This window comes from Pseudorca crassidens, chromosome 3 (assembly GCF_039906515.1).
Source record: "Pseudorca crassidens isolate mPseCra1 chromosome 3, mPseCra1.hap1, whole genome shotgun sequence".
NCBI lineage: Eukaryota > Metazoa > Chordata > Mammalia > Artiodactyla > Delphinidae > Pseudorca > Pseudorca crassidens.
In genome coordinates this window covers 161844335-161854129 of record NC_090298.1, presented here as the reverse complement: position 1 = coordinate 161854129, position 9795 = coordinate 161844335, and the positions used below count along the sequence as shown (strand labels likewise).

Sequence of the window (9795 nt, the reverse complement as noted above, 5' to 3'; positions counted from 1 at the left end):
CTCTGGCCAGGTGTCTGGGAGGGGGAGAGCCGCTAATATTCTCCCTGATTCACACTTTTTTTTTTTTTTTAGTGTTTTAATGGGTTTTTTTTTAACATCTTTATTGCAGTATAATTGCTTTACAATGGTGTGTTAGTTCCTGCTTGATAACAAAGTGAATCAGTTATACATATACATATATCCCCATATCTCCTCCCTCTTGTGTCTCCCTCCCACCCTCCCTATTCCACCCCTCTAGGTGGTCACAAAGCACCGAGCTGATCTCCCTGTGCTATGCGGCTGCTTCCCACTAGCTATCTATTTTACATTTGGTAGTGTATATATGTCCATGCCACTCTCTCACTTCGTCCCAGCTTACCCTTCCCCCTCCCCGTGTCCTCAAGTCCATTCTCTACGTCTGCGTCTTCATTCCTGTCCTGCCCCCAGGTTCTTCAGAACCTTTTTTTTTTTTTATTTTTAGCTGATCCACACATCTTAACCCCAGTCCTCCCACCAGAGAAAAATCAGTTGTAATATTCATCATGCTAATTAATTAGCAAAGTGTCCAGGATTGACTGGTGATTAAAAAAAAAAAAAAAGACTGGCTTTAGATTAGAGTTTTGCAAGTGGTGGCCCTATACCTGGAATGTGTGATCCTGACTGGGGTTACGGCCCCTGCCTGGGTGTGGGCCCTACACACGACAGCATTCCCTCGGGGCTGGCTGAGACAGGGTGCTGCTGGGGTGTCAGATCCTTAGTTTCCTTATTTTGGAATAGCGATAAATTGGAAAGAGAATGTCGAATGAAATTAAAATGCACAACATGAGAGCTGTGAGTTTCAGTTTTATTTGGGGCCATACTGAGGACCATAGCCCTGGAGAGAGCTTCTCAGAGAGCTCTGAGAAACTGCTCCGAAGCAGTGTGAAGGAGGTCAGCATATACGTGATTTTGGAAAAGGGGACGTGCAATCAAGCACACATCTCAGTAGAAGGTTGCTGCTAGTCACAAAGAGCAGATGTCTCGGTTAATGATTTTAGTGCTTTTCTAAGTACGGGAAGATGCAAGAAATTTGGTTCATAAAAATTTTCTCCTGGGACTTCCCTGCTGGCAGTGGTTAAGAATCCGCCGGCCAATGCAGGGGGCACGGGTTCGAGTCCTGGCCCGGGAAGATCCCACATGCAGAGAAGCAACTAAGCCCGTGCACCACAGCTGCCGAGCCTGCCCTCTAGAGCCCGCGAGCCGCAACTACTGAAGCCCGCGCGCCTAGAGCCCGCGCTCCGCAACAAGAGAAGCCACCGCAGTGAGAAGCCCCTGCTCCCCACAGCTAGAGAAAGCCGGTGCGCAGCAACGAAGACCCAACACAACCAAAAATAAATAAATAGTCATTAAAAAAAAAAATTTCCTCCTGAAGATACCTACCTATCTGAAGACCTGTTCTGCCAGTTTTCCCAGAGCACTGAGAGCCTCATTCCTGATCTCCGCCCTGAACTCCTTTCAAGGTGTGTTGAAGGTGAGCAACTGTAGTGGCTAATGAGCCAGTCCTTGTAGAACCAGGTGATGAGGGACCTTCTTCAGGCATGAGGAGTAGCACTTCCAGTCTCAAAACTTACATCCAAATGCGTAGGAGCCTGAGGTCAGAGAGCCAGAGGACCTGAATTTTAGAGTAAATCACAGACACAGGAGCAGCACTGAAGGGTCTCCCGCTGGCCCATGATGGCACTGACTCACGCAAGAATCACCAGCGGGCCCCAGGATGCTGAGCAGGTTCCTGGGCCCGCACTGTCGCAAGCTGGCCAGAAATTGGATTCCCATGGCGGGCATGTGGGGCACCGTGGGCACCGTGGGACTGGTGTGGGCCACCGAGTGGTGGCTGATTCTGGACCAGGTGCCCTACATCAATGGCAAGTTTCAGAAGGATGATTAGGACTTCCCCGGCAGTCCAGTGGTTAAGACTCGGCACTTCCACTGCAGGGGGCACGGGTTTGATCCCCGGTTGGGGAGCTAAGATCCCACACGCAGCGTGGCCCAAAAAAAAGAAGGACAATTAATTAAACCGACACCGCCCTCCCCCCCCAACGAACTCAGATCCCTCTGGTGTCTGGTGGTGCTGCCTCCTTCCATCTGCATCTGGAAAGGCCCAGGCCCTTGAGGAAATACACAGCACGAGTTAGACTTCCTATGTTGGTGGGGAGAGTTTTGGTGTGTGAAGGCACACAGCGTGAAACTTTGCTCTGAAAAAAAAAAAAAAAGAAGAAGAATCGCCAATGGACACCAGCATCAGCAAGAGAAAGTTTGAAGAACAAATTAGTGCTATTCTTGCTAGCCTCCCTCAACTGAAGAACTGGGGAGATATGTACAGGCGGAACTTGAACTTGTGTTCTGGCCCCCCTGGTGGGGTCCAGTCTCTCCTGACAGGTATCCCTGGTGTGAGGAGACCCTGCATGTGCTGCCTTCCCTGAGCCTCAGTTTTCCCCGCTGTGAAGTGGAAACAGAAGTAGCTCTTGCCCCAGTAGGCTTGGTGGGAATCACGTGAGCACTGAGGACCCAAAGCACCGAGCATGGTGTCCATGCTCTTGGAGAGTCTGGGGTTACCTTGTCCCCGTTCGGCCGAGGGGGACACTGACACAGGAAGACAGGAGGGCGGTGGTTTGACCAAGGGCAGCCAAGCTCAGGCTGCCACAATTTCTGTGAAGGCCTGTGAGGGCCAGAGGGTAGATTTGAGGATGGACGGACCCCACCGTCTCCCTGCCTGTTCTTCACTGGGCCGCCAGGGGGCAATCTTACAACGGGAAGTGGATCCAGGCACTGGTTTCCCTTCCCTCTCAGACTCCAATTCCCTTTTTGTCCCCCTCCAGGCCCTACAAGGTGTGTCTTTGACGTCATTTCCCTCTTCACTGGCCCCCTGGCTACCCCTCCCATAAACGTGTTCCCACCCTAGGGCTTTTGCACTGGCCGTTCCCTCTGCCGGAGCACCCTCTCTTCCCTCCTATGCCCGGCGAACTGTTCTACCCCTCCCCCAAACCCCACCCCTCTCCTCTGCTCCCAGCCTGACTCACTACCGCCCCCTCCCCAGCTTTCTTCTCCCCCTAGCCGCCCCGTCCTCGCCAGCCAGCCAGCGTCCAGGGGCTGGGGGCACCTCAGGAGCCAGGGGGTTTTGGTTTCTCCTCCTGGAACCGCGTTCTCCCCTGGAATAGGGATGGGGCAACTCCAAAAAAAAAAAAAGGAATTCCCTGGCCCGGGTTGGGGAACTAAGATACCGAAAGCATGGTGGCGCGGCCAGAAAAAAAAAGAGGTGATGGGGCAACCCCGCAGCTGTGGGCGTGGCTCCGGTTAATCTCGCTCTGGGCCCATCACCCACACACCCCACCCAATCGCCGCCCAGCCACCGGGGACAGGACGGGGACTGGGCTGTATGTCCCCAGGGAGGATCTACCCATCTCTGGTCCTCAAGTTTTTTGTTTTTTTTTTTCTCTTTGGCCTCGCGGCTTGCGGGATCTTAGTTCCCCGACCAGATATTGAACCCATGCTCTTGGCAGTGAAAGCGCGGAGTCCTAACCACTGGACCGCCAGGGAACTCCCTCTGGTCCTGGCCGATGGGGATTTTCCGGACCAAAGCGAGTCCTGGGGAGGGTTGAGAGGTGAGGAGAGCTGTGGTCTGTGTGGAGGGGAGATCTGCCATCCCACTCACCCCACGTTGGGCATTCGTCAAAGGCCCCCCGAAGCTCCTAGTTTAATTTCGCAGTGTCTCCTGGGGCAGGGTAGAATTGGGAGACCGGGCAGCACTTGTTCTCAGTCCAGCTGGACCCCACCCCTCATCTGAACCACCCCCTCCCTGGAACCTCGGTGTGTCACCGCATTCAGACCCTGACTCTGGCTCCTCCCCTCATTTGGTCCCTCCCCATCCCTGGTTCCAGCCTGGGTCTGATACAAGAGGCTGGATTTTGTGCTTAGGCGTCTCCGTGGTGACCCAGCAAGAGTTCACCCAGAGCTCCTGCTCTTACTGACAGGGACCGTCAGAGTCGTGGAGGATTTGTGTGTAGGGGAAAGGCCAGAGCCTATGGGAAGCCGGGGGCTCTCAGGCCCAAGAGTGTGGCTCAGGCTGCGGCTCCCCCTTTGGCCTCCAGGGGCCGCCCCAGCCCAAAAGACAAGGCCACCAGGTCCCTATCCTGGTTCCAGCAGGGGAATGGCTCCTACTTCCAGAATCTGCCCCTGCTACCCCAGGATGCCAAGTACACCCTCTGAGCCTCAGTTTCGCCATCTGTAAAGTAGAGCAATTATAGGAACAGCCTCACTGGGAGGGGTCAGTGAAGAGATGCAAGTAAAGCGCTTCAGCACCCAGCAGGTGCTCAATGGATGTGTGGTCCACTTGCCCAGGCCGTGGCTCAGGAAGGCGGACGGAGAAATTAGTGCTAAAGCATGGCCATGGGGCAAGCAGCACATTCTGGGGTGAGACACTCGGGTCTACTCAGGACACACTGAATGCAAAGAGCATGGGGGAAGTCTTGAGGCCCAGGAGGGGGCTGCACCCACGGAGGGGGTGTGAGGGGTGGGGTGCTCAGGCTGCAGTGACCTCCCCTCCACGTGGTCAAAGGAGCCAGCGCTTCCTGTAGGAAACTGGTCCAGTTACAGGCTCCTGGCTGCCAGGTACGACAGCTGTAAAGGAGTGAGCTTCCTATTGTCAGGGGCATGCAAGCAAGCAAATGGTCTCCAACAGCATCTGGGCCAGGGGACAAGACAAGAGGCCTAATTCTCCAAGGACACATTAGGAGGCGGGTCACAGCCTGACCACAGGAGACCGAGGGTGGCACCGCCCGGCGGCTGGATTCCCCGGTCAGAGACAGCAGGTTCCAAAAAGCTAGGGAACGAACATTCCTCAGCTCCAGGCACTGGGCAGGCCACTCCTGTCTGGTGAGACGTAAGCTGGATCTGGCCGCGTGGACTGCGTCTTTTTCCAGTGGCTTCTTCAGCCACAGCCTAGATTCCGTCGGGTCAGCCATTTCCAAGTGTTTGTGTTCACCTGGGCCAGACGTCGGGCCTGTGGCCTTGGCCTCCCAGGAGGCCTGGAAAAGCACCACCAGCCTCCTACTCAGACATCCCTCTGCCTAGAGGCTGCTCATCAAAGCCACTCAGCAGCCAATGACAAGGGATGTGGGAGAGGGACAGTCATGCTGAGGCCCAGGGGGAGCTCGTGTGTCCCGTGAGCAGGGGCCTCCCCCACAGGCCAGGACCCAAGATGCAAAAACATGACCCTTGGCAAAGCTGACTTTTTGGAGCCCCACTGCCCTGCCTTTCGAACTTTAGGGTCCACTTGGGACCACGTCAGCAGACACAACTGCAAGTCAGAAGCCAGGGTTGTGTGTGAACAGCCCTGCCTCCGTGTGGGACCCTGTGAAATGTACCTCCCTCTCTCAGCCTTGCTTTCCTCGGCTGAAAACTAGAGATGATACCTACCTTAAAATGTTGTTGACAAGATCCAACCCAATGCCTAGCAGGTGCTCCACAAACCTGAGGACTCTTCTATGCCTCCAGATTGGGTCTGGCTCTGCCTCTCCCATCTGACTGAAAGCCCCCTGAGGGGAGAGGCTGGGTCAAGAGGAGGTAGTGAATTGCGGTTCATCTAACTGTGTCCCTCCCCTGCTCAAAATCCTCACAGACAAAAGGTAAACTCTAAAACCAGCTTTCAAGACGTTTGGACATCTGATCTTGGTTTGGCAAACTCCTATTCTCTCTTCAGAGCCCATAGCAAATGCCCTCTCCTCCAGAAAGCCTTCCTTCGGCCCTTCTCTGGTTTTTTCCAACCCCTGGCCCTCCTGCTGGCCTAAATCTGACCCCCACAGGCTGGGGTACCTGTGCCTGGCTCTGCCTCCCTCTTCAGAATGGGGCTCTGGAAAGGCCAGTCCAGGGCTGAGTCTGGGCATGATCAAGCATATCTGTACCCACAGGTCTGCGTGTAGACATCACGTGAGAGCACACGTGTGCACATGTGTGTGTGTGTGTGTGTGTGTGTGTGTGTCGCTGTCCCCGTGCCGGGCCCCAGGAGGGGCAGCCAAGGCAAATCTCCCCAGACCACCCAAGACAGAGGCATCTTTACAAAGCAAGGAGCGTGAGCTGAGCAGGGCCCCTTTATGAGGGAGCCTGACCTGGCTTGGAGCTCATTTGTCTACCGACCCTCAGCCTGGAAGAACTGGAGGTGTGAGCAGCCGACCTCAGCCTCCTCCACCATGCCAGTAGCCTGCCTTATGACCCATCGTTAAAGCTCAGTCTCCGTCTGGGGCACAGGAGGGGCTGGGGCCCGGGGGAGGGCTGAGTCCTGAGTGGGCTCCCCCGATCGCCTTGACGGAGGCCTCGCCAGGCAGCCTTCGAGGACATACCTGAGGTTTGGCAGCCAGTCCCCAGGGCTGAGTCAGCAGGAAGGGACTCGGGACTTCCTAGGAAAAGCATCTGGGACTTCGAGGCGCCCCCAGCCCACGGCCTCCCCAGGGCCACCGGACGGCGGGAGGTGCCACGTGCACCAGGCTGCGCCCGGTGTGCTTTGAGGGACTGAACTGCGGGGGTTCGTGGCGGGTCAGGATCAGCCCTGACTTGGGCGATCTGGGTGTCTGCGGGTTGAGTGTCCCCAAGCGCAGGGTGACAAAGGGCCACTGTGGGTGTTGATGCTCCACTGTACACAGGTGCTCTTGGCTGCCAGCACCCTCGCAGGACCCTGCCTGTGTGTCAGGGTTCATCCGCCCGGGCTGCTGTGAGGGTTGGCACAGTGACCAGCTAGGCTGTCACACCCAAAACAACCGGCAAATCCAGCCGTGTGCACTTTGGCGGGGGGTGGGGGGGGATGACTGCGTGTGGGGCTGCAATTAAGAGTGACGGTGTAGCTGAATGAGTGACAAGAAGGGGGCCTAGTGGTCTGGGAGGGAGTGTCTGACTGGGGAGGACAGGGACAGCGAGTGACCAGGACGGTGTGAGCTCAGGACTGATGATAAGGACGCTTGACTCCACGCGCCACGTCCGCTGTTTGGCACGGCACCTGTGACCCTGGGTAGGGCGGTGGACGTTTCCCTGCATCCATCACCAAATGTCCGTGTCTGTTGCTCCCCTGATCCCTGGGCTCTCCTCCCTCCTGCCTGCCCAGATCCCCCACCCCAGGCCCTGGGGTCTGGCCTCAGCTCCTGCCCTGGGAGGGGTTGGACAGGACATTGGCGCTCAGCTGGACTGTTCCTTCTCTGCTGGCCTCCTGCTTCTGTTTCCACCATTAAAATGCAAGCATTCCTCCCACCTGACTGAAGCCAGTTCTCCCCGCCAGGCTGGCTCCAGTCTTTGGGGTCTGCGACTGGGTCATACCCAACTCTGAGGGCTGATGAGGGAGACAGACAGGGCTGGGGAAGTGGTGGGTAGCCATGCCAGGGACACGAGGCCCAAGTGGAGGAGCCAGCAGTATTCAGCCAAAACAGGAGGCAGCTGGAGAGGAAGGGGCGCTGGGCTGCAGGTTTGGACCCCGAAGGTCTGCCACGTGGGAGGGGGCAGACCCAGTTCCATAAAGGAAACACTTTTCCACACGCTGAATGCTGCCCCAGGTATAGAGGAGCCTTTGTTATGAGAAACCGTGTGATCTTTCCCAGCTCCAGCACCTTCTGTGGCTCCCCATCACCCACCGGAGACTCTTCAGCTCCTTGCTTGGCAGGAGCTGGGGTGCTGGCACCGGGGCCTCCAAACCTTGTCTCCAAGCACAGCCCTGGGGCCCACCCTCAGAGACTGGGGCTGATACCCTCAGGTTTGCCAGATTCTCCCAGACCCTCCAGGCCCCTAAGTCTGGCCCCTGGGCAGGGGAAGATGTTCCCATGAAAGGCATGGGCTGAGCAAAAGTGTGAGTGAGGGCTGGAGAGGCTGGGGGTTGTCCGATGGAGAGTTCTCCAGATGGACAAGAGCCAGCGGGCCACGTAGGCTGAGCGCTGACTCCACAGGTGTGTGGCATTCAAGGCTCTGTACACCTCCCCTGTGTGTCTCCCTTCTCCATGCCCGCCTGAGGTTTCCCTCCTCAGCCTTCACATGTACCTTTCCAGCTGCCTGGTATGCCCTTCCTGCCTTGCCCACCTGGCGAACTCCTAGACATCCTTCAAGACCCACTGCCTGTGTCCTTTTCTCTGAGAAACATTGACCTTCCCTTCAGCCTATGGTGTCCCCATTTGCTGTGTGACCCTGGGCAAGTCCCTTCAGCTGTGAAATGGGGGGGGTATGTGTGTGAAAAACCACCCTCCCTAAAAGCATATTTTGAGGTCCAAGGCAATAAATATACATTAAATGCTCTCAAAGTGAGTTAGGGCTTTGGGGACAGGGAGGGCTTGTATCCAGTCACTGCTCAATGTGTGTTCATTTTTATCTTCCTCCTCTTGGATTCTGCAGGTTTAAGACTCTCTTGTTTTAAGCACTGTTCCAAGATTTTTCTCCCACTCGCAATACTAGGAATTTTAAGAACCCCTGGTTCTAAAATTATAAGTCTAAAATGCCGTGGGCGGGACCAAGGGCCTCCTTGTGCCCTGAGCTGACGCCAGGGTGGCTGGAGCTGGGTCTCTAGGGTGGACTTTATGCCCCCCACACCCCAAGCTGACGGGGTGTGGTCTGGCAGCCCCAGTTTTAGGGGGAGAGCAATGGATTTACCAGGAGGCGGATAGCAAACGTTCCAGGAGCGGGGGCGTGGAGACTCCTGGCTCGGAGGCTAGAATGGGGTCACAAGACAGCGTCAAGAAGCACAGGGCTGGGCTTCCCTGGTGGGGCAGTGGTTGAGAGTCCGCCTGCCGATGCAGGGGACACGGGTTCGTGCCCCGGTCCGGGAAGATCCCATATGCTGCGGAGCGGCTGCGCCCGTGAGCCATGGCCGCTGAGCCTGCGCGTCCGGAGCCTGTGCTCCGCAACGGGAGAGGCCGCAACAGCGAGAGGCTCGCGTACCGCAAAAAAAAACACAAAAAAACGAAGCACAGGGCTGTCAGCTCAGAGCCATGGCTTCCTTCTCTTGGAGCCTCAGTTTTCTCATCTGAATATTGGGGCCAAGTGCTGCTCTTGAAGAGCTGTTAGCAGGGATGAGGAGGCACTGGGGCTCCAGCCACCGTCCTGTGCCAAGCATTTTCTTGGGCTCTGCCCTCTGCCTGGAACAGTCTCCCTGGCCCACTTCCCTCTAGGACCCCCTGCTCACTCCTGGCCCAGCCGCAGCAGCTGGGGAGGGGGCCCCAGGATGACGCCCACCCACCCCTGCCCCACCCTAGGGAAGGAGGGCCAGCTGCCGGCCCCAAACTCAGCTGCCCCAGGCCTGGCAGTGGCTGCGGCCCCAACACTTTCTCAATGAAAGGTATTTGGCAGTGGCGTCTGACACCTCATCACACCCAGCCTGGAAGCCAGCTTCTCCTGCCAGCTGCAGGGGGAACCCCCCCAACTCCTGCTGCCCCCCCAGGACCCCGACAGGCAGGCCCAGAGTCTGCGTTGCCTTGGGCGGGGGCCTACCCCTCTGAGCTTCCCTCTCAGCTGAGGGTGTAGACACAGTAAGTCTGGATAAATGCGCATGCCCCTGGCTCCCAGGGGCCTCAAAGCATCTCCCCTCTCTTGTCCATCACAGCCTATCCAAGGAGAGGCTGGGATGCTGGCACCGGGCCCTCCAAACCTTGTCTCCAAGCACAGCCCTGGGGCCCACCCTCAGAGACTGGGGCTGATACCCTCGGGTTTGCCAGATTCTCCCAGACCCTCCAGGCCCCTAAGTCTGGCCCCTGGGCAGGGAAAGATGTTCCCATGAAAGGCATGGGCTGAGCAAAAGTGTGAGTGAGGGCTGGAGAGGCT

General features: G+C 56.9%; 1 pseudogene; it reads left to right on the top strand.

The window, feature by feature from the left end:
* The first annotated feature begins 1188 nt into the window (after positions 1-1188).
* Positions 1189-1903, top strand: LOC137220918 (cytochrome b-c1 complex subunit 10 pseudogene; annotated as a pseudogene).
* Positions 1904-9795: the final 7892 nt, after the last annotated feature.